This window comes from Corylus avellana, chromosome 4 (genome assembly GCF_965113065.1).
Source record: "Corylus avellana chromosome 4, dhCorAvel1.hap1.2, whole genome shotgun sequence".
Taxonomy (NCBI): Eukaryota; Viridiplantae; Streptophyta; class Magnoliopsida; order Fagales; family Betulaceae; genus Corylus; species Corylus avellana.
Genome location: NC_142493.1, coordinates 6,896,985 through 6,921,691, shown reverse-complemented (window position 1 = coordinate 6,921,691; position 24,707 = coordinate 6,896,985). Strand labels below are relative to the sequence as shown.

Below are 24,707 nucleotides of genomic sequence, written 5' to 3'. Positions count from 1 at the left end.
TTACTCGCGATCCTCAAATAATTTACCCCAACATCTCAGCCTGCCTCATGTCATCCGCCTGTCTAATTCAAAACACTATCAAACGTTAATGCTTAAAATTGTTTTTGGATAAGGAAACATCAATACCCAATTAGGAGCCGCCTTTTGTTTTGATAAGCAAACATTATACCTTCCTAATATTAAATACACCAAAAGTTGTTACTAGAGTGGGGTGACAGAGCCCCACCTCCGATGTTTAACTTAATGAAGTATTCGAGACAATAAACTCAATAAAATGTGCCTACTTATAAATTGGGACCATTACCTTTATTCCATTACCTTTATTTATAGGGTTGTTGTCAATAAGTCAATTAAGTAGACTTGGTACGTTAAGGGGTGAAGATAAAGGGGGCCAATATATAATGCAGCATTACTCATCAAATATTGCTCTCTTTCGGGAGATGTTCCTACAACTCCATCGACTACTAGAATCAGTCATTAACAACGTTATTTTTAGCAGCTTTATCAAGTAAGTGATGGGCCGACTTGATAGATTTTGGGGCTTAAGGTGATAAGTTTAAGTGAGACATTTTTCTTATATTTAAATACTTACTATACTATATTTACTTTAATATTTTTTTATTTAAAAATCACCATTCTAACTTTTTTTAATGCATAATTACTAATTAAATTTTAGAATCTTAGGCCATTTAAAACGCCATTTCTCAACATTTAAATGGGCACTTGTTAGTATTTTAGACCACCACTTGTAACAATTCTAAATTATTATAATGAATGCTTCTACTTTTTCTTTTTCTTATATATATATATATATATATATATGATGTTATTATGATTATGAATTTATGATGTTCAATTAATCCATTACAAGTTCACAATTTGGGACAGTTAACATGTATCGTACGAAATTGATATTTAGGGTAGAAATCACATACACGTGTATATGATTTACACTCTAAAACATTTTCAGCATTGATTAAACTAAAATGTAAAATGAAACACAAAGAAGTGATAATGTAGGGTAAAAATTTGAACACCTAATCAAACCATAAGAATTCCAAATTAACTGTACCTTTGACAAATTTAGCACATACAAAAAAGTGATGCAAATGGAGGAACTGCAGTGTATGAGGCAGATAGTGAGAAATTTGTGTAACTATTTCCTTGAACATGGATTCTATCTGCCCCCATAATGAGAAGCAATATTAGACATAAAGAGTGACATTGAAGCTGGTCTATTCACAACTAGAGCAAGATGTGTTGTTCCTGGCATATTTGATGGGAGAATAGGCAATGGAGCCTCAAAATTGAGAACATGAATTGCTTCCCTTAATGGAGGCTTAAGGTTTCGGTTAGGGTGAGAGCACCAAAGCCCAACAATTATCAAGCGCTCCATTTGTGGCTTATCAAAATCTCCACCCAACCTTGGATTAGCTGCTTTAAGTACCTTTCCTATTCCATAGAGCTTCCGAACCCACTCCACCATGACTACTTGATCTTCACGAGCATTGATCTTGATTGGTTTTCTTCCACAAGCAATCTCTAAAGCGACAATTCCAAAACTATAAACATCTGACTCCTTGCTGGCCTTACCAATTGTGACACATTTAGGAGCCATGTAGCCCATTGTGCCTGCCAATACAGTTGTTTGTGACCCTTTCACATGGTCCACAAGCCTAGCTAGCCCCAAATCCCCAAGTTTAGTATTAAAGTTTGAATCAAGCATAATGTTGCTTGATTTTATATCCCTATGCACCACACATTGTTCCCATTCCTCGTGCAAGTAAAGCAATGCCCGTGCCAATCCTTGAGCAACTTTGAACCTTATTGCCCATGTCAATAAGCTTTCTTCAGTAAAAAGATGTGTATCTAAGCTTTCATTTGGCATGAACTCATAGACGAGTAAGAGTTCTCCTTTTTCATGGCACCAACCAATGAGTTGCACCAAATTTTTATGTCTGAGTCGACTAATAATTTTACTTGAGGCATACTCCTTTATCCCCTGTTTAGACCCTTCTGATACCCTCTTGACAGCAACGTAGGAATTTGAGTCCCTTAAAAATCCTCTGTAAACTCCACCAAATCCTACCTGGCCTAGCTTTTCTTTATCACTAAAATTATTGGTGGCAGCCAATTCATTAAATGAAACTTGTTGGGTACTGTTTCCCTTTGAAATTCTTCATCCATGCACCTATCAAAGGCGAGATCCTGTTCCGTGTCCCTCCTATTCCTCTTCCAAAAGCCAAATAGAATTAAAGCAAACCCACCAAGCAAAAAAGATCCACCACCACCCAACCCCACAGCTAATCCCAACCTCTTGTTTTTGTTTTGGTTGGGGGCCGGATTCTGACTCATATTGCCTTCCATTGTTGGTTTGGCTAAAGTATCTTCCAAAGTTGAACTAAAATCCCATGTACGAATGGTATGCATTGCAGAAGCATTTCCTGTTGTGGCTGACAATCCAAAAGTTACCCATTCAGGTAAGTAATGTCGCAGATCAACATTATAAGAAAGGGATTGCCATGCAGTAGCAGTATTTGAAAATGAGTCCCCAACAAAAGTAGTGAAGAGAACACTCAAATTATGAGAACTGGAATTATAACTAATCCAAGCTTCATTGATTTCCCCTTGAAGAATAGAATAATTACGCCCCGCCATGACACATTTGCAACAGATTTTAAGGAGTTTATATCAATACCTACATGTTCGCCGGGCGGATCCAATGGTTCGTTTGGATAGATGTCAAATTCCACTGCAACAAAAGGATTGTTCGTCGAGTTTAATAACTGGTCATCCCTAGCGAGACCCATAGTGGCACCTTGGTAATTGACAATAGGAGTTGTTGAACCACTAGGAGCTAGGAAGAAGGCAAGCCCATCTCCATAATTATTTCTATTTTGAGAATCAATTACAATGGTAAAGTAGGTAGTGAAATCTGTGAGGTTTCCAGATTCCTTGTCCCACAGGTGCATGGGACTGGAATACGTGGCTCTACCTACAACTTCTGATCTGCCCAAAAGTGAGATGTCGGTGAGTTGGATGGCTGAGTCTTCAGCCAAAGCTGTGTCATATGTTATATCGGAGTCACCAGGATTGAAACTGGTGAAGTTGAAGGATAAAGCACTTGTAAATTGCCGTAGTGGGGAGAAGAAACTGGTGACCATGAAGAGATCAAAGAGGATTAGGGGCTTTGGAAATGGGAAATGTTTGATTTTGAAGATGTAAAAAGCCATGATTGGAAGTTGGAAGGGAGGTTGGGTCTAAGAAGAAATTGCAGATTGTAATTAGAGAAGCAAGAAATAGATACAAATTTAGAAACAAATTGCGATGTGATGGATATAAATTTCCACACTCAAATTCAATGCATATATATACGCGTGACAAGTAATTCTCCATTTTTTTCCAAACCAAGAAGCACGCCCAGCTTTGCTCAAAAGTTGTTCATATTGAAATGTCCAAAATCCAATCCACGATAAGAGACCGCTGCGTGCATTTGATAAATTTTTTCTTTTTTTTTTAAAGGTGGCGCATTATCTGTGGGGGAATAGGATCCTCTCCATTTCAAATGAAATTGAGAATATCCAGTTAGTATATTTTAGACCGGCAAAATTGTTAAAAAAATTATAATAACAATTTTACCCCTCTAAAAAACACTAACGGAATACTCTGCATTGCATTTGAAATTGAGAGGATCTTATTTCATCTATGGGCATGTGGCAATTAAGTGTTTAACATGTACCTGAATTAGCTCCAAATGGTCAAGGGAGGTTGGACCACTTTCTCTTCTGTCATATTTTAAGGTTAGTTTTGTCTCTTTAATTTGTTGGCTTTGGGCGACATTGACAAATTTTGGTAGTTTGAAGAAAAAATTGACTCAACTAATAGTTTGGGGGAGACATTGATAATAAAGTGATAGTTTGAGATTAGGATTACCACCAATTAGCTCTCCAACTTACTATGGGACCCACTTGCTTAAATAAAATTTTGGTTATTGGGCAACCAATTAGGATAATGTTAAATCATTTCCAGATTCTTTTAGTGTCTCTCTAAATTATTATGGCTTTTAAAATCATGATGAGATGCAAATCCAACAGTAATTTTAAGGATACATCAATTTGAGAGAAACACCAGAAATAAATAATGATAGCCTTCGGAATAGCCAGCGGCGGTGGATTTCAATTTTGATAGTTTTGAGAGTTTGAGGAGGCCCTACAAATAATTTAGTGCGACAAGTCAATTTGAGGAACAGGTGGAACCACTTGGCAGGGAGGCCGTCGAGGCATTGTGTGGGGAGATCGAAGTGTTTGAGCCCACATGATGGTGAGATCCTGACGATCGAGGCAATGAGTTGGACAAGATTGTGCGATTGAGATTCCTCCACATAGACTTCTGCCAAAAGTCCTGGACCCTGGTTTCATGTGCAAATATCACATTGCAGAAAGAAAAATCGTTATTTATTCATAATTATACCACCAACTTGCTATGTATTTGGTAACCATATCAATCAATAAGGACCACCAAGAGAAACGCCCACAAAAAGAATGTTTCCTGGCAACCATAATAGAAGGAACAATCGGAGAAAACCACGATTTTTGTAACAGAACGAAATCACAAATCATCTCAACTAACTTGCCTTCATGGCCTTAAATCAGGAATTTTTGTGACTATTGCTTGAAGAATGGTTTGGTCCTCCCTCAAACTCAAAAGCAACATTGAATATAAAGAGTTACATTGCATGCATGTCATTTCACTATTGGAGCAAGATACGCTGGATCGATATATTGATGGGAGAACAGGCAATTATATATGAAGTGTCAAAATTGGGAACATGAATTTTTTTTTGCCTAATTCAAGGCTTAAGATTGAGATCTAGGTGAGCTCGTTAAAGCCTAACGATCATCAAGCGCTCCATTTATTATTCATCAATTGAAATTTGGATCAAAGAAAACTTAAGGCTTTAATTATCAAATTGAGATTCGGACCTTATTTGTCACAAGAAAATGTTATATACTACATTTTTATCTTACAATGCTAATATGACAATCTCAATTAACTCTTGGATTTTATTATTATTATTATTATTAGGGCAAAGTCCTCATACCCGTTCAAACGAGAATGGTTAATTTTCAAATAATCTGTTACAATTTCATGAGATTTATTCTTTTGAGAAATGTGTCATCAACTCATGCGATGATAACACATTATTTGAAAACTAACTTTTTGATAAAAAAATTTAGGAAATATAGCAATTCTCCCCTCAAATTATCACCTAATTGATGATCTTCTCAAACTTTTAATTAGGATAATGTATCTCTCAAACTAAAAAAAAAAAAAAAAAAAAAAAAAAAATCGTCAATGTCTCTAACTATAAAATTGATAGTAATTATTTCATTTGAAAAAAAAGTGGACCTATCCATCTTCCTTCAAAATTGGAGCGTCAAACCAATTTAAAACTACGGGTCATGATTCAGAGCACGCCCGGCGCGCTTCAACAGTGAAGCACGCCAGGCTAAAAATTTTTCTTTTTTTTTTTTTTCAAAAAAATTAAAATAATAAAATAATAATAAAAAAAAAATCACGGCCGGCGTGCGCTATATCTTTACCCTAAAACTATTCTAGAGAGTTGATTGACTTGAGAAACACGCCAGTCAACTTCAGTCACAAATTAAATTAAATAAATATATAAAAGGTCGTCTGACTGATTAATGTAGAAATAAATGAGGAAAAAAGAAAAAGAAAAAAAAAGAGTCCGTAGTCAACACGGGACAATTGTGAGACCAATGCATGTGCTATAGACTTTGGGCAGTGTTTGGCAATGGAATGGTAAAAGGAGAAAGTATTGTACCAAATTTGATTAATATGAGAGAAAAAAGTAAGAATATTTTGTATAAAAAAATGAAAAAAAATTTGTTTTATAGTGAGTTTTTTATTTAAATAATAATAAAAAATAATTGATATAATGTAAAAAATAAAAATATTGTGATTGATTTTGAAAAGAATTTTTTAGATTCTTGGGTCCTTTGCCAAACATAGCTCGGTGTTTCTTGTCTCAGACATCATATAGACAACCACATTTAAAAATATTAAAAAAGTCTTTCAGGTTGTTGAAAATCAATGTTTTTTTAAATAGTGTAGGAGAGGAACATGCATGCTTTTTGAATTTTGTCTTTGTAATTAAATAAAGCATGTGTTTTTCACATGTAGATGACACATTTTATTTTTATAAATTAAGTTATAAGAAATTTTTTTAACCCAATTTCGATAAAAACTCTGTCCCAATTTTTTATTTTATTTTTTATATGTCCACTTAAGAGAAGGAGGATGGAAAATTCGAACTAATGGCCTCTACTTCATAAAGCGTGGTTCACAACCGATGAAGTTACTCATTAAGGATCAAATTATATATACAATCAGACACCAACAAATTCCTTAATAAATGTATATCAATTAGTCAGATGATAATAATAAATAATTTATCATTAAATACGTACCTTTTTCCATACAAAATCAACTTATCATTGGCACGCTATTTGTTAACGCAAATCAAGTCAAAATTGGCAAGATTTGGTAACATTAACGGTTAAAATATTGATTCATTAATATTTATCATTCTCATAAACAAATACTAAACTTGGTATTAAAGTAAATGTTTTATTTATTTGTTATTTATGCTTCTAATCATATATATATATATAAAAGCCGAATTTTGACATAGAGAGTACTTAGAATTGTGACACGTGTCCATATCAGAATTGCGACACGTGTCAATATTTATTAAAAATCTTAAATTTTATTTTGTATCATTAATTTATTAAAAGATTTGCGACATTAATTTATTAAACGATTTGCAGGTTCAAAATTTAATTTATTTTATCTTGTATCATTAATTTATTAAAAGATTTGCGGGTTCAAAATTTTGTTTTCTAAAAGCCGAGTTTTGACGTAGAGAGTACTTAGAATTGCAACACGTGTCCATATTTATTAAAAATCTTAAATTTTATTTTGTATCATTAATTTATTAAAAGATTTGCCGTGTCCATATTTTTTAATTGCTGTTTTATTTTGTATCATTAATTTATTAAAATATTTGCGGGTTCAAAATTTTGTTTTCTAAAAGCCGAGTTTTGACGTAGAGAGTACTTAGAATTGCGACACATGTCCATATTTATTAAAAATCTTAAATTTTATTTTGTATCATTAATTTATTAAAAGATTTACCGTGTCCATATTTTTTAATTGCTGTTTTATTTTGTATCATTAATTTATTAAAAGATTTGCGACATTAATTTATTAAAAGATTTGCAGGTTTAAAATTTTATTTATTTTATTTTGTATCATTAATTTATGAGATATGCTATAGTGCAATAAAATAATCATTTTTTGCCCATAAAAGTCCTAGGTGCTAAGAGGTCATAGGCTTATCAATGGGTGGGGCCACAACAATTATAGATGTGGCCTATGATCTCTTGCCACCTAGCACTTGATGGGCCAAAAATGATTATTTTATTGCACTATAGCATTTCTCTTAATTTATTAAAAGATTTGCGGGTTCAAAATTTTGCTCAGCTTTTTTTTTTTTTTTTTTTTTTTTTTTTTTTTTTGTGAGTATTCAACTATTCTTCATTTGAATGTTTTTTATTTTTTTTTATTTTTTTTTAATTTGCTTTTTTGAATGTTTAGAATTATGAGTTTTATTTGTATTAAAATATAATAGGTATTACACCAAAAACATTAAAATTTTATGCTAATTTTATATTAATACTTTGATAATCAAAATTCATGGTTTCTTGCCCTTTTTTTTTTTTTTCTTTTTCTTTATGCTTTTCATTTTAAACTACACATAACGGGACGAATTTAGGTTATTTTAATTTATTTTTTAGATTAAGGGAAGATTGATTTTTTATTTTTTATTTTTGTTTAGTATGTATGAACCGGAAATTTATTAAAAGATTTGCGACATTAATTTATTAAAAGATTTACAGGTTCAAAATTTTATTTATTTTATTTTATATCATTAATTTATTAAAAGATTTGCGGCTCAAAATTTTGTTTTTTTTTTTTTGTTCAGTATGTATGAACCGGAACCGGTTAAAAAAATTGAACCAGTTCAGTTTGACGCTGTTTCTTCCTTCTCTCTAACGACGGAAACAACGTTCTCTCTAAGGCATGCTCTCTGTTTTCCTCTTCTTCCCATGAGATTGAAAGTTTATTTGATCAGTTTTATAAAAATATATGTGATTCCAAACTATGATTTAAGGTATGAGATATTCGAGATGAATATATCTTTGTGCTTTTATGTATAAATTTTTAGCAATTGTGAATTGATGATCTTAAGTTTGTTTCTTGAGAATTTTTTTTATACCAAATACTGTTTTAAATTAGAGATTAGGTAGAATATGTTTCCATTTTGTTTTGTGAAATTTTTTGTTCAGCTTTTTTTTTTTTTGTTTTTTTTTGTGGGTATTCAACTATTCTTCTTTTGTATTTTTTTATTTTATTTTTTATTTTATATATATATATATTGAAATAGGCATGATAGATTTGACCTATAATAAAAAATACAATGGAGATGTGTTTTAAGTCTTAAAATCAAATTATTCTTTTTATATTCGTTTACTTATCAAAAAGTTTTAAAATCAAATTATAATGAATAATCTCGCACATAGCACGGGTTCTAAGCTAGTTTTTATAATTAGCGAGTCCTTGTCAAAATTTAAAGAGAATTATCACAATTTTAAAATTTTCTTTTGAAGGCTTTATACGTAATATATTATAATATTATGATGTTCAATCCATCACAAGATCACAATTTGGGACTATTAGGTTGTGTATTCATGTATCATATGAAATTCATATTTAAGGTAGAAAACACATTCGCAGATACATCATTTACACACTAATACATTTTGAGCATTGGTCAAACTTAAATGTAAAATGAAACACAAAGAAGTGATAATGTAGGAGAAAAATTTAACACCTAATCAAACAATGAGAATTCCAAGTGTACCTCTAACCACTTTAATGCGTATGCAGAAGCGATGCAAATTGAGAAGTTGCAGAAGATGCGGAGAAAAGAGAGGAGTTTGTGTAATTATTGCTGGAATATTGATTCTGTCCTCCGTCATATATGATCAACAGAACCACTCGATATAGAAAGTGACATTGCATGTTGACTCATATTAGGGGTAAGATGTGATAGCCCTGGCATATTTGATGGGAGAATAGGAATTGGAGTCTCAAAATTGAGTACATCAATTGTTTGCTTTATTGAAGGCCGGAGGTTTCGATCGGGATGAGCACACCAAAGCCCAACAATCATCAAGCGCTCCATTTGTTGCTCATCAAAATCTCCCCCTAGCCTTGGATCAGCTGCTTCAAGTAGTTTTCCTACTCCATACAGCTTCAAAACCCACTCCACCGTGACTACTTGATCTTCAGGGGCCTTGGGATTGATTGGCCCTCTTCCACAAGCAATTTCCAATGCAACAATTCCAAAGCTATAGACATCTGATTCCTTACTAGCTTTACCGGTTGTGACACATTCTGGAGCTATATAGCCCATGGTACCTGCCAAAACAGTGGTTTGTGACCCTTTCAAGTGGTCCACAAACCTCGCTAGCCCAAAATCCCCAAGTTTGGCATTAAAGTTTGAATCAAGCATAATGTTGCTTGATTTTATATCTCTGTGCACAACGCATTCCTTCCACTCTTCATGCAAGTAAAACAATGCCGATGCCAATCCTTGAGCAACTTTGTACCTCATTACCCATACAAATAAGTTCCCTTGTGTAAAAAGGTGTGAATCTAAGCTTCCATTAGGCATGAACTCATAGACAAGTAAGAGTTCTCCTCTTTCATGGCACCAGCCAAGGAGCTGCACCAAATTCCTATGTCTCAACTACTAATAATTTTAACTTCTGATGCATATTCCTTTATCCCTTGTTTAGACCCTTTTGACACCCTCTTAACAGCAACAAAAGAGTTTGAATCCCTTAAGAATCCTCTATAAACCCCACCAAATCCACCCTGACCTAGCTTCTCTTCATCATTGAAATTATTCGTGGCATGAGCCAATTCTTTCAACGAGAACCTCTTTGGTCCTGTCCCTCTTTGAAATTCCTCATCCATGCAACTATCAAGGGCAAGGTCCTCTTCTGTGTGACTCCTATTCCTTTTCCAAAAGCAAAATAGAATTAAAGCCAACCCACCAAACAAAAAAGATCCACCAACACCCAACCCTACGGCAAATTCTAACCTGTTGTTTTTCCTTGGGTTGGGGGCCGGATTCGGACTCGGACTACCTGCCACTACTGTTGGTTTGGTAACAATATCTTCCGAACTAAAATCCCATGTGTGAATGGTATGCATTGCAATAGAACCTCCTGTTGCGGCTGAGAATCCGAAAGTTACCCATTCTGGTAGGTGAACTCTCAAATCAACAATATAATAAAGGGCTTGCCATGATACAGTAGCATTGTTTATGAGATCAGTGAAGAGAACACTCAAATTATGAGAAGTAGAATTATAACTAATCTGAGCTTCATTAATTCTCCCTTCCCTAATAGATATACTACCCCCCTGCCATGACACATTAGCAACAGATAGCATGGAGTTTATATCAATACCTACATGTTCGCCAGGCGGATCCCATGTATTTGTAGAGTGGTCAGAAAAGATGTCAAACTCCACAGCGACAAAATGATTGTTGGTCGAGTTTAATTGCTGGTCATCTTCAGTGAGACCCAGACCGCTACCTTGTGTGAAGTTATCAGGCATTGTTGAATCGGTAGGTGCTAGGAAGAACGCAAGCCCATCTCCATAAAGAGTATTGTTGTTTTGAGAATGAATGACGAAGGAAAAATGGGTAGTGAAATCTGCGAGGTTTCCCGATTCCTTGTCCCACAGGTGCATGGGACTGGCATACGTGCTTCGACCTATAAAAGGCTTTGTATTTTCCTGGTCGCCGGTGAGTTGGAGGACATGATTCTCAGCGAAAGCTCTGTAATTTGTTATACTGGACTTGGCATCCGAAGTGAAAGTGGTGAAGGTGAAGGAAAAAGCACTTGTAAATGGGGGTAGTGGTGAGAAGAAATCGGTGACCATGAAGAGATAAAAGAGGATTTGGGGCTTTGGAAATGGGAAATGTTTGTTCTTGAAGATGTAAAAAGCCATGAGTATTGGAACTTGCAACAAGGAAGGTTGGGTCTGAGAAGAAATTGCAGATTATAGACGTATATAAAGGGTTAAATACCTAATATTCCTGGGGTTTATGAATTTTATTTTTATTTTTTGGAGTTTTATTTTGATCACAGGACCCCCCTGGAGTTTTGATAAAGGACCAACTTAGTCTATCTGTTAGTTGACCGTTAGGACTGATACGTGGACTAATCAGATATTGACACGTGACACCTATTTAATTTTTTTTTTAATTAAAAAAAAAAAAAAGTATTTTAAAAAAAAAAAAAATTGGAGATCATTAGGAGATAAAAGAGGCTTAGAAACTTTGGAAATGGGAAGTGTTTGATGTTGAGGATGTAAAAAGCCATGATTTGAATTGGGTTTGAGAAGAAATTATTTGCAGATAATTGTAATATGAAAAGCTATAAATAAAGTGGAATTACTCTTAAGCTATGTTTGGCAAGAGCCGGGGCCGGCACTGTTCCAACTACAGTGCCATCTGACACGTGGCAACATAAATTGATTTTTTTATCTTTTTTTTTTTTTTTTAAAAGCAAAATATTAAAAAAAAAAAGAAAAAAAAAAAAAGAAAAAAGGAGGAGAACACTGAGGTGGTTCCAGGCACCCCTTGGTCAAAATGGGGTGGCCGGACCACCCCATTTTTGTCCAAGGGGGTGGCTCCAGCCGATCTGGGGGTGGTTCGACCACCCCCATGGCCAAGGGGGTGGTCCGGCCACCCACTTGGCCAAAACAAAAAAAAAAAAAAAAAAAAAGGGAACGGGTGCATTTGGGGGTGGCCGGACCACCCCCAAGGGGCTGGGGTAGTTTCGGCCACCCCATACGGCCGGTTTGGGGTGGCCGAAACCACCCCAGCCCCTTGGGGGATGGTCCGGCCACCCCCAAATGCACCCGGTGCCCTTTTTTTTTTTTTTTTTGGGCCAAGGGGGTGGCCGGACCACCCCATTTTGGCCAAGGGGTGGCTGGAACCACCCCAGCGTTCTCCTCCTTTTTTTTTTTTTTTTTTTTTAAAAAAAAATATTTTGCTTTAAAAAAAAAAAAAATCAATTTTTACTGCCACGTGTCAGATGGCACTGTAGCTAGAACAGTGTCGTTCCAGCTACAGTGCCAACTGACACGTGGCAGCAGAAATTGATTTTTTTATCTTAATTTTTTTTTTTTAAAAAAAAAATCAAAATATTTAAAAAAAAAAAAAATTAAAAAAAAGGAGAACGCTAGGGTGGTTCCAGCCACCCCTTGGCCAAAATGGGGTGGCCGGGCCACCCCATTTTTGGCCAAGGGGGTGGCTCCTTTTTCTTTTTTTTTTTTTTTTTTTTTTTTTTTAAAAAAAAAAATTAAGATAAAAAAATCAATTTTTGCTGCCACGTGTCAGTTGGCACTGTGTAACTGGAACAGTGCTGTTCCAGCTACAGTGCGGAGCTCTTCTGTTTGGGACTGCAAACTTACACCGAAAAGACCTGATCAAGTCATGAACGTTATTGACCAAAACAAAAAGATATAATAACCTTAAACTGCGAAGACTTTGAGCTTGTTGTTTGTCTCTAATAAGAGGGTTGGTTCAAAAAAACTGCTATTTAAATGATTAGGTGATATGTACATGTCTGAACATGGAGGACACCCGATAGGCTGAAAGGGTCAAGTCAAAAAAGAAAGCCACTGGGGAGTGCGTACGTAAGAGAAAGTTCTCCGATGCTAATCAAATAGATTAATTAATCTCAAATTGAAGAATGTAGGATAAGGATGTGGAAAATTTTATGAGAGAGAGAGATGATGAGGCCAAAGGTGTTTTTTAAAGTCCACTTTAATTATTATAAGAGAAATGTTGGTTTTTTTTTATTTTTTTATTTTTTTATTTTTTGTATTAGGTGAATAATATTTTTATAAAGAAATGATTGATGTCAATAATTTTTCTATATTTTTCTTATATTCTTTTACAAACTCAATAAATAAATCATTAACCTTGTTTGGGAATGAGATTTTTTGGTTTTGAACTCAATTCATTTTTGAATTTTTTATTTTTTTGTAATGTGAATATCGAGTAAAAAAATAGTTAAGATTATGTTTGGATAGTAATTGATAAAATTAAGTATTAAAATATTAAAAAAAAAATATATATATTTTTTTTAAAAAATTATGATCAGTTTTGAACCACCCCTAGGGGTGGCCAGACCACCATCGAGGGGTGGATCAACCAACCTTAGGTGTCTAAAGGTGGTCGAGCCACCACTAGAGGTGGATTGGCCACCCTCGACATTGAAGGGGGTTGCTTGACAGTAATTTTGAGCCACCCCAAAATCTGCTTGGGGGCGCTTGAGCTACCCTCAACGGCTACTTGAGGGCGGTCAATCCACCCACCAACCCTAGCCGCTAGCTACTTGGAAGTGGTTTGCTACCCCCAAATTAGATGGGGGTGGGGGTGGCTCGGCCACCTCTAGTGGGTGAATCGACCACCCTTGAAGCTAATGGAAGTAGCTCGGCCACCTCCGGCCGCTAGTGAACCACCCCATAAAAGTTTGTTAATTTGTAATCTAAAATATAGAATCAATTAAATTATTATGAAATCTGAAAATTTCCGTCAAACACTCTATGCCTATGGAGTTTATATTTCTTCTAAGTCAACGGACTTGTTTTATATTTTGATTAGAAAACTCATACATTTTTTATTCTCGGTACTTAAATCTTTTGGAATAAACGGCCGTTGGTTAAAAATATTGTCATTTAATTGATTTGTTGATCTGTACAGGTCTCAATAGTGAACAGAGAGACCCAATATGCTGAAACGGTCAAGTCAAAAAGAGGGAGGGACCGCAGAGTGGGGAATACCGAATACGTAAGAAAAAATTTATTCGAGAGAACCTTCTAGTTCTAGCCATGTGATGAACCGAAGACTTTTTAGCTCAATTTAATTATTAAATTAAAAGTTGAGGTTAGTTAGTCGATATCACAGGGATATAAATTTTTTACAAATTAGAATGTAGAATTTTTTTTTTTTTTTTTTTTTTTTTTTTTTTTTTTTTTTTAATTCAGTTAATAAAAATATTATATATTTTTTTAATTAATGCTAATTATATTAAAAAGTGTTGGGAGTGGAAGTGGTGTTTAGGAAATGACATTTGAAATCAATGTATGAAGGATGATAAAACACTTTTGAGTCTCACCTAAAGGGAATGGTTTTCAGAATGCATGTTAAATTGGGTTTGAGGGAAAGTGAAAGAATGTTAGGGATAGTGCCCTAAATCTAATTTGTGTTGTGCGTATGACATTTTTTGTTTATCAATAAAGTTGTTTATTTTACGAAATTTATTAGAATATTGGGTATATCTTTATATAAATGTGTGTGACATTTATGCATATGTAGCCCTTAAGTTACATTAATATGGTATAATAAGTATGTTAAAATGACATTATCACACATACGATTTAAGCGATAATACCTTGTGACTTACAAATTAACCCTAGATCATAAACGGTGATGGAATTAGACATTCTATTTGATAAGATTATAACATATCAATCATGATAGCCTATCTTGATCATTGAAGTAATTGCAGATGTAATTCAAAAATATTGTGAGGATCATGTTTACTGCCCCAAGCTTTTAAAGTGGTCCTCCCATGGCCATGTGATTGCGCACGAAATTTTCAACACTTTTTTCAAGTACAAAAAAAGTGGTCCATCAGGACGGCTTAACATGGGACCATTTGAATTACGTATTTTTAAATGCCTCATCTTAATTCAGCCAATTAAGTTAATTAATTAGTTTCATTTATAACATTGAAATGTAAAAAAGAAAACTCAATTCCATAGAACTATATATGAATTGATATAAAAGAGAAAAGTTCTTTACAAAAATATTTCAGTGGGCTTTGTTCCTTTCCCTTACTCTCTTCTTAAGAGATTTCTCAAAATGGTCCATTGAAACCACCCCTCAAATTGAAATCACTCTCTCCCACAAGATACAGTACTCCAAAATCATGTTTTCAACTCAAGCAAAATGTTAAAAATGTTGTAGTTCAAACATATTTTAAGACAATTTTTTAATTGGCACCTTAAAGATTAATTTAAAACGACATGCAGCACAATAGATATGCATTAAGCAAATGAAATAAAGAAAAAAAAAAAAGGACAACATAAAATTTAGGATCTTTTGGCTACAAAAAAGTGTAGTACTGTTCTTTCAAAATACTTCTATAAAAAGATGTAAAAAGTTTTCTAAAATATGATTTTTGTTTTGAAAAGTCTTATGTAACACTCCGGATAGTTAGGACTTGCTATAGGTGCGTTAACTAATTGCCTTTGAGTTGCTAGGAAATTACAAGGAAACTGAGAGCATTAAATTACACAAAATAATTTTCTAAATAATAAATACTGAAACATTCGGTCAACATTATAAACGTTAATAGTCAAAACATGATAAACGTCTTAAATGAGTTCATATTTAAGGTAGAAACACATACACATGTATATCATCTACACACTAAGACATTTTGAGCATTAGTCATAAGTTAGTCGATTTTATTTGAGTCTGAAATATAATACGTCATTTTTGACGCTTGTAATCTCGTAGCTTCGGCTATGGTTGCTTTGAAACTTTTGTTCTGTGTTATTTGAGCTTTATGCTCATTTATCAATGAATGAGACTGAAATGATTCCTTTCAAAAAAAAAAAAAAAAAAACATTTTGAGCATTGGGTAAATTAAAATGTAAAATGAGACACAAAAGTTGTAACGTTCCACCTAAAATGCAAGGGTGAAAGTGGAAAATATTCCTTTTGCAATAATTAACAGTGTTCTTCAAAATAATAATAATAATAATAATAATTAACGCAGCGGAAATAACATATAATAAAATTTTCCTTAGATGCACTTTAATTATTTCATTTCCTTATTAGGATTATATTTACTATTTCTACTAATATTAGTTTTACTTTTTCAACAAGTATTTATCTTTTATCTATATGGAAAAAATTATAAAAAGACATTAAAACTAACAGTCATTTGCGATAAAGTCATGCAATGTTCAAAAGGTATAAAGTAGCTCATCAAACTATCAAAAATGTGTCAAAATAGACATATCTTTTTTTATATTCCTATAATACTCCTATTCTTTTAAAAACTAAATAAAAAAATTCAAAAAATAAAAAAATAAACTAAACTATTTTTTAAACAAAAGAAAAAAGAAAAAAAAAATCAAGCGTCGAATAAGTACAATTTTTTTTTTTTTTGGAATAAATAAAAAAATTAGCTACTATAGTTGGCTTAAATTACAAATTGATCGTGTTGTGCGGTATAAAAAATATAAATAAATGCAAAATCAAACCATGTGGTGGGCTCAACTAGCCGCCACCCCTTTCCCCCTTTTTTTTTTTTTCCTTTTAAAAAATTAATTTTTTATTTTAGTTTTTAAAAGAATAAGAATATTATCGAAATATGAAAAAAGATGTGACTTTTTTGACATACTTTGATAATTTGATGGTCTACTTTAACACTTTTTGAATATTACGGGACTCTTCAAAAACTACTATTAGTTTGGAAGGCTTTTTTATATTTTTTTCTAATATATATATATATATATATATATATATATATATATACAATTGATTTATGCAATGAACATTATTAACCTTAAACTGCGAAGACTTTGAGGTTGTTGTTTATCTCTAATAAGAGGGTTGGTTCAAAAAAACTGCTATTTAAATGATGAGGTGATATGTACTAATGTACATGTCTGAACATGGGGGAGACCCGATAGGCTGAAAGGGTCAAGTCAAAACAGAAAGCCTATGGGGAGTGCGTACGTAAGAGAAAGTTCTCCGATGCTAATCAAATAGATTAATTAATCTCAAATTGAAGAATGTAGGATAAGGATGTGGAAAATTTTATGAGAGAGAGAGATGATGAGGCCAAAGGTGTTTTTTTAAGTCCAATTTAATTATTATAAGAGAAATCGTTCGTTTTTTTTTTTTTTTAGTATTAGGTGAATAATATTTTTATAAAGAATGATTGATGTCTGTAATTTTTTTTATATTTTTCTCATATTCTTTTACAAACTCAATAAATAAATCATTAACCTTGTTTAGGAAAGCAATTTTTTGGTTTTGAACTCAATTCAATTTTGATTTATTTATTTTTTTTAAGTGTGAATACCGAGTAAAAAGACAGTTGAGATTATGTTTGGATAGTAATTGATAAAATTAAGTATATATATATAAATTAGGGGCAGTTTTGAACTACCCCTAGGGGTGGCTAGACCACCACCGCGGGATGGATTAGCCAGCCTCAGGTGTCTAAAGGTGGTCGAGCCACCACTAGAGGTGGATTGGCCACCCTCAACACTGAAGGGGGTGGCTCAACAGCGATTTTGGTATGGCCCAGCCACCCCAAAATTTGCTTGGGGGCGCTTGAGCTACCCCCAACGGCTACTTGGGGGTGGTTGATCCACCCACCACCCCCAGCCGCTAGCTACTTGGGAGTGGTTTTCTACCCTCAAATTAGATAGGGGTGGGGGTGGATCGATCACCCCCGAAGCCAATGGAAGTGGCTCGGCCACCTCCAGCGGCTAGTGAACCACCCCCTAAAAGTTTATTAATTTGTAATCTAAAATATAGAAGCAATTGAATTATTATGAAATCTAAAAATTTTCGTCAAACACTCTAGAAGTTTATATTTCTTCTAAGTCAACGGACTTGTTTTATATTTTGATTAAAAATCTCGAGTGATGATAAATAGCATGTCGGGCGTGCACGAATAGTCATGTAGGCCCAACTGATTTAATATTTTAATTAAAAAAAATAATAATAATACGTGCTGTGAATCATCACTCAAAACTGATACATTTTTTATTCTTGGTACTTAAATCTTTTGGAATAAACGGCCCTTGGTTAAAAAAATTGTCATTTAATTGATTTGTTGATATGTACAGGTCTCAATGGTGAACAGAGAGACCCAATATGCTGAAACGGTCAAGTCAAAAAGAGGGAGGGACCGCACAGTGGGAATACGTAAGAAAAAATTTATTTAAGAGAACTTTCTAGTTCTAGGCTAGCCATGTGATGAACTGAAGACTTTTTAGCTCAATTTAATTATTAAATTAAAAGTTGAGGTTAGTTAGTCGATATCACAGGGATATAAATTTTTTACAAATTAGAATGTAGAAGTTTTTTATTTTTTTTTTATTTTTAATTCAGTTAATAAAAATAAGGAAATCATATATAAAATCCTTAGGTAAACGCGTTTTTTTTAAAAACTCCCTGAGTATTTTTTTTCGGAAATTTAGTCCTTGGGTCACTCGAAACTACTAAAAAACTCTTTACCGTTAATTTTTGTTAACTTCCGTTATTTGAGTTAAACGTACCGTTTTACTTAAGTCCACCTCAGTAGAATTTTGTATCCTACGTGTTCACATTGGACATGTAGGATATAAAACTCACCGTTTTGGACCATCCAAAACGGTGAGTTTGGCTTAAAATTGAGGCCTTCTTCTTTGAAACTCTCAAGTTTCATACGGTCAAAATACAAGCCTTCCGATACACCTCAAGCGGCAACCCACCGACGCAGACCCCGCAGGCGACAGAACCCACCGGAGACAGAACCACCGGTGACAGAGGCCACCGGCGACAGTACCCACCGGTTAAATCACCCATTCCGGCGTCACTTTTCCGGCTAGGTTTCCATCAAATCACAATATTTTGAATCGGAAAAATCTGGTTTCGACGAAGGTATTTTCCGAAATTTCTTTGTGGGTTTTGTTGATTGACTGAAATGGAAGCCTTTAGTAGTTGTTTTTTGAATTTTTTTGTTGTGTTGGAAGCTTTTGGTCGAAACCCCATCCCCAACCTGTTTTTTGTCCAACATCTGTCGAATATTGCGATTTTAAGCCAATATTATTGTTGATTGGCAGTGGGTGTGGTCCACCTTGGTTGTGGTCCTGGAATGAGACAGTTGTTTTTTCGTGTGAACTGGCAAGTTGGTCAAGGGGGATTTTTTCATCCGTATAACTATTTATTTGATTTTTTTTGCTTCTCTACTCAAATGGTGGATTGTCGAGGACATGAAAATAGGAATTCTTTCTGCATAGTTTACGCCAGCATCATCATGTTACAATTGAGCAGTATTTTTTTTTTTTTTTTTTTTTTTTTTTACCTAATAGTTCATGCCATACTTTTCTATGCATGTCTTTGTTTTTAGGTCCTCCAATATTTTTGCCACCTTTTTAGTTGATGAGAAGAAAGGTCAATTACTGAAAGAAATGTTAATCATATTAGTATTAACATTTGGAAGAAAAGTATTTTTCAATGGAAAAAAAAGTGGTATTATTGTTGGGATATGATAGATTGTGGTTGGTTGGGTTTTGATGACTTCGTAAATTTTTTTAGGGAAGTTTCATCATTCTACAATTGAGCAGTATTATATACGTGGTTGGATGTTACGGCTAATTTCTTCTTATTGCATGTTTGATTACACTGTATATTTGCATGTTTGTAGGGAGCCGCCTATGCTCATATACCATCTCCAGCTACTGCACTAACAACTTAGTATTGTTTAGATTACAAATTGAGCAGTACTATTTCTGTAGGGGAATCACATTTTAAACAATGTGATTATCTTTTGTTTAGGGTTTAGGGTACATTTTTTTTCCCAGTATTGTTTAGATTACAAATTGAAGTGAGAATAATTTTTTGGCAAGCTTGATTTTATTTTTCTTTTATGAGCTTGATTATTCTCTCACATGTTAGTTATATATTGTTAGGTTCATATTATAAGATGAACAGGAGGAAGAAAGATTTCAGGATAGGATACAATGAAAGCGAATTCTACGATGGGAAGATGAAAAAGGTTTGTGAATTTTATTTAGTGAAACCCATTAGGGAACTGTGATTACTTCTAATAATTGTGGGTTTTACTGTAAAATGAACAGTCAATGTCGTCGGCATCTATAACATCATCGGTGAAAGAGGATATGGAACCTGTGCAGAGTAGGTGTGGACTTACAAGCCCAATTATAACATCCACTACTATAAAAAATCCTGGGAGGCGATTCTATGGGTGTGCTATGTATGACCGTAAAAAGGTATTTGAATTTGGATAATTTGGTTTTAACAAATAGTTATTACTTCGTACTTGTTCGTAATTATCAGATTTTTTTTGTGTAATTACAGAAAGTTGGCCAATGTCGTTTTTTCCAATGGTATGACGAAGAAACTTGTGCTCGCGGAAGGGAGGTCCTACCTGCGCTGTATAAACAAGTTCATTCCCTGAAATGTGAAGTGTCATTACTTAGGGGCCAACTAAAGATCCAAACATATTTGTTGATTTTTTTGTTGGTGATTTGTGTACTGTTGATTTGTCTAAGGTTGATGGGGCATTGAGGCATGGGAATGAGGCAATTAGATTATTATCAGTGGAATAGACTATCTATTTTGTTGTTGTCAAGGATATTGTTTACTGAGCTATGTTGTCCACGTGGATATATGGTTATGGCTTCTATGTAACAATTATGTAAAAATCCAGATTGTTCGTAATTATCAGGTTGGCTGATTACTTTTATGGAACAACTATTTCCATGCATTAGTTTTATTTGTATGTTGCTCTTAAGTCTGAAATATTGAACCCTACAGTAGAATTTACAGGCAGAATTAATTTTATCCATCCACTAATACAATCTGGAATTGGTAATTGCCATGACGAAATTCCAAAATATAATTCAATAACTAACAGTGCACGTTTAATGCTTCATGAACAACATTGAAGCTAACAAGCACATAAAGTCCCAAAATGAATCCCCCAATTGTTTTTTATATTACAAACATAAAACAAAAAAAGCTGACATATCACTTGATTATGAAATGGGTATGCGAGAAAAAGGCAAAATGAAGAGATCTGGTAAGTGATAAATGTGATCATTGTGTGGCACCACTTCCTCGGCTTCTTAGTACACGTGTACCCCTACGTGTACTACCATGATGTGATGATTCCGCTACTGCTTCCGCCTGTGGTTCATGTTGGGATTCAAAGAATGCGTTAACAAAAATAATAATTAAGACCAATACCAACATATAAAAAAAAAAACCGGAAATCATTGTGAATATTACAAATTAAGCACAAGTATATGAGTTTTTTAAGTGCAAAAAAAAACCGCAGACTAATTTACTAAATTACAACACCAATTTCAGCAAACTTTTAGATATTAGTGGGCAGCTATGGAATCATCGGTAAATAATAGTTTTTTTAATAAAAAAAAAAAAAAACTTGAATTTTACCTGTGACTGAGTAGCCCTACGTGTACGTACACTTGGCTGTGATGACCCGTGGGCTTCTGCCTCTGCCTGTCGTTCATGTTGGGATCCAAAAAATGCGTTAAAAAAAAAAGGGGGGGAATGATCGTGAAATAAGAGTTTTCTTAATTACAAAAAAACTTGGATTTTACCTGTGACTGAGTAGCCCTACGTGTACGTACACTTGGCTGTGATGACCCGTGGGCTTCTGCCTCTGCCTGTCGTTTATGTTGGGATCCAAAAAATGCGTTAAAAAAAAGGGGGAGGAATGATCGTGAAATAAGAGTTTTCTTAATCACAAAAAAACTTGGATTTTACCTGTGACTGAGTAGCCCTACGTGTACGTACACTTGGCTGTGATGACCCGTGGGCTTCTGCCTCTGCCTGTCGTTCATGTTAGGATCCAAAAAATGTGTTAAAAAAAAGGAAAAGATTATGAAGCATTTCCAAATAATTATTATATTACTTGTACAAACACTTCTTTAAATAGACAATTTTCTAATAGAAAACAAAGATTATGAAGCATTTCCAAATTATCTGTGCAACACTGAACTTGCATTGCATATACTAGATTTTAATCCTCCTTAACCTTAAACTTAAAGCACCCTTTCTATAAGATCCAGCTTAGAGTTAGCTCCCATTACTTATTGATTTTATTTTTTTGATAAGTAGAGTTAGCTTCTATTATAGTATCATCAATGTTTTCTGAAAAAATGCATACACCATCGGACCTTATCCTAAATAGGTATACTGAGTTCATCCATTACATAAGCAAAGACAATATCACATCTCAATAACCAGTTTCTATTATAGTAAAGTTAGCTTTTTTTGATAACAAGGATTATTGCTGGAGATGCAGAGCAAAATTAAAAGTTACAAGCCAACAACAGGACAAACCAATATTAAGTTATACCTTTTGGTTTTTCCCCATTTTAGAATGACAAGTAATATATATATATTTTTAATTTTTTTGACAGCCATAGAATTGAAGAACTTGGTGACAATATTGGGAATTAATGATGTGGGACACTTGTATGGTGATGACTTAGGACAATCCATTGGTCGCCACATACACAGGAAATTATCTTAAAGTCCGGCCTGCAAACTCCAAAGCATCCGATGCCTTTTCCATCACTGTCGGGTAAAAAATTAAACCAATGCTGCAGCTCAAAGCAGCATTGGTTTAATTTACTTTACAATGCTGCAGCTCAAAGCAGCATTGAGCTACAGGTCAAACCAATGCTGCAGCTCAAAGCAGCTTATTGAATGCACTTCACACTAACCCAAATTCGATCTTAATTAAATTGAAATATACCATAATCTCAACCAGAATTGTGAATAGTACCCACCACCAATTTTAGCAAACTTTCAGATATTAGTGAGCAGCTATGGAATCATCGGGAAATAAAAGTTTTCTTAATAAAAAAAAAAAAAAAAAAAACTTGAATTTTCTTAATTACAAAAAAACTTGGATTTTACCTGTGACTGAGTAGCCCTATGTGTACGTACACTTGGCTGTGATGACCCGTGGGCTTCTGCTTCTGGGTGGGGTTGAGCTTGTGATCCCTACAATAATTTAACCAAACATTCAGACAAATACCAACAATAATTATTATATTACTTGTACAATAATAATTAAGTTAACAAATTTTGGAATATGAACCTTATGTTGTAAAATGTATTTGTTTTACCTGCGCTTGAGTAGCATATTTTTTCGGCTTATATTTCTTCGGTTTCCACCTCTTCCGGTCCGGGTTCAAAGGTAAATGACAACCTTTATAATTATGCCCTAAACCCCCACAATTTCCACATTTAACGATATATCCACTACGGTTTAGCTTGTAGGGGTTAGTTGGCTCATCTACAGCTTTTCGCCTACTAATCTTTGGTCGACCAGGAGTCCTTCTAATGATAGGTGGCTTGATTTCATCGCATGGATCATCAGCTGGCCATGTCTGTGGACCTTCCATGCCATACACTCGAGCTGCATATCTTTGCATATACTTGTCCATCTTGTAATAATCATCCAAATAATCCTTTGGTTTTTGTTTATGCATGCAAATTGTAGCACAAGCATGTGAGCAAGGGATCCCACTCACCTGCCATCTTCCACATGTGCATGTGCGATGATCTAACCGGACTAAACGCCGTGGCTCGTATATGTCCTCGATCTCAAACTCCAACTCATTCTGCCACCGACTAATACAATTCCTTGCATCACTTTTTGACCTCTCCAATTTTTTCTGGATCTTTGGGCATATTGTGTAGTGCGTCGACCGGATTCCATTCCTTTTCTGCTGGAAGCATGCTATTATTTGCAGACGAATTTCTTCAAGCATAGTCAGTATAGGCTTAATCCTAGCTTCCTTAATCCACGCGTTGAAGCTCTCGGCCAAGTTGTTTAATAACATATCACTTTTGGTTTGGCAGTTGAAAGCATGTTTGGACCATGATGCCTTCGGTACACCACTAAGGTAATCGTGTGCACCTTTCTCCATTGACAATATATTCTGCATGTGATGGTCAAACGCATAAACATTGGCTGCACGTGCAGCCCCCCACAACTCATCCTTCATAGCTTTCCCTGTGTAGCCTTTCGCTTTGAGGTTCGCATGTAGATGCCGAACACAAAAGCGATGCTCAGCATGTGGCAACATAGCCTCAACTGCAATTCCAAGCCCCTACACACATAAATTTATGTTAAATTATATGGAACAACATAAAGGAATAAAATAACACAATAAGAACAGAAATAGTATTTTACACTAAATACCTTCTGTCTGTCAGACATTATAGTCCAACCAAGTCCGCCTTCTGGCCCGCATAAGTCCTCCAATAAAATGGCAATGAACCACTACCATGAATCTCTTGTCTCTGCCTCGGCCACAGCAATTGCAATGGGGAACATGTCGTCGTTGCCATCCTTGCCTATGGCACACAACAATTGCCCCCCATATTCCCCCTTTAGATGACAAGCATCTAAACAAATTATGAGCCGACAACCATGTCTGAACCCCTTCTTACATGCATCAAGACAAATATACATCCGCTGAAAGAATACTCCATCTCTGTGTACAAAAGCACTACTACCAGGGTTGGTGCTGAGTATTGCCATTGCGTATCTACGTGTGAGGCGATATTGCTTAGAGTGCCTACCAAAAACTTGATGCAATGTCTCCTTCTTCGCTCTATAGCAACGATCAATAGGAACATCGATGTTAAGGTCTCTCTTCACCCT

General features: G+C 34.5%; 3 pseudogenes; all 3 read right to left on the bottom strand.

Annotated features, from left to right (window-relative positions):
• Nucleotides 1-991: 991 nt before the first annotated feature.
• On the bottom strand, nucleotides 992-3,235 carry LOC132179030 (L-type lectin-domain containing receptor kinase IX.1-like; annotated as a pseudogene).
• A 5,646-nt stretch (nucleotides 3,236-8,881) lies between these two features.
• On the bottom strand, nucleotides 8,882-11,181 carry LOC148586216 (L-type lectin-domain containing receptor kinase IX.1-like; annotated as a pseudogene).
• Nucleotides 11,182-22,310: 11,129 nt separating this feature from the next.
• On the bottom strand, nucleotides 22,311-24,377 carry LOC132163761 (uncharacterized; annotated as a pseudogene).
• Between the last annotated feature and the right edge of the window lie 330 nt (nucleotides 24,378-24,707).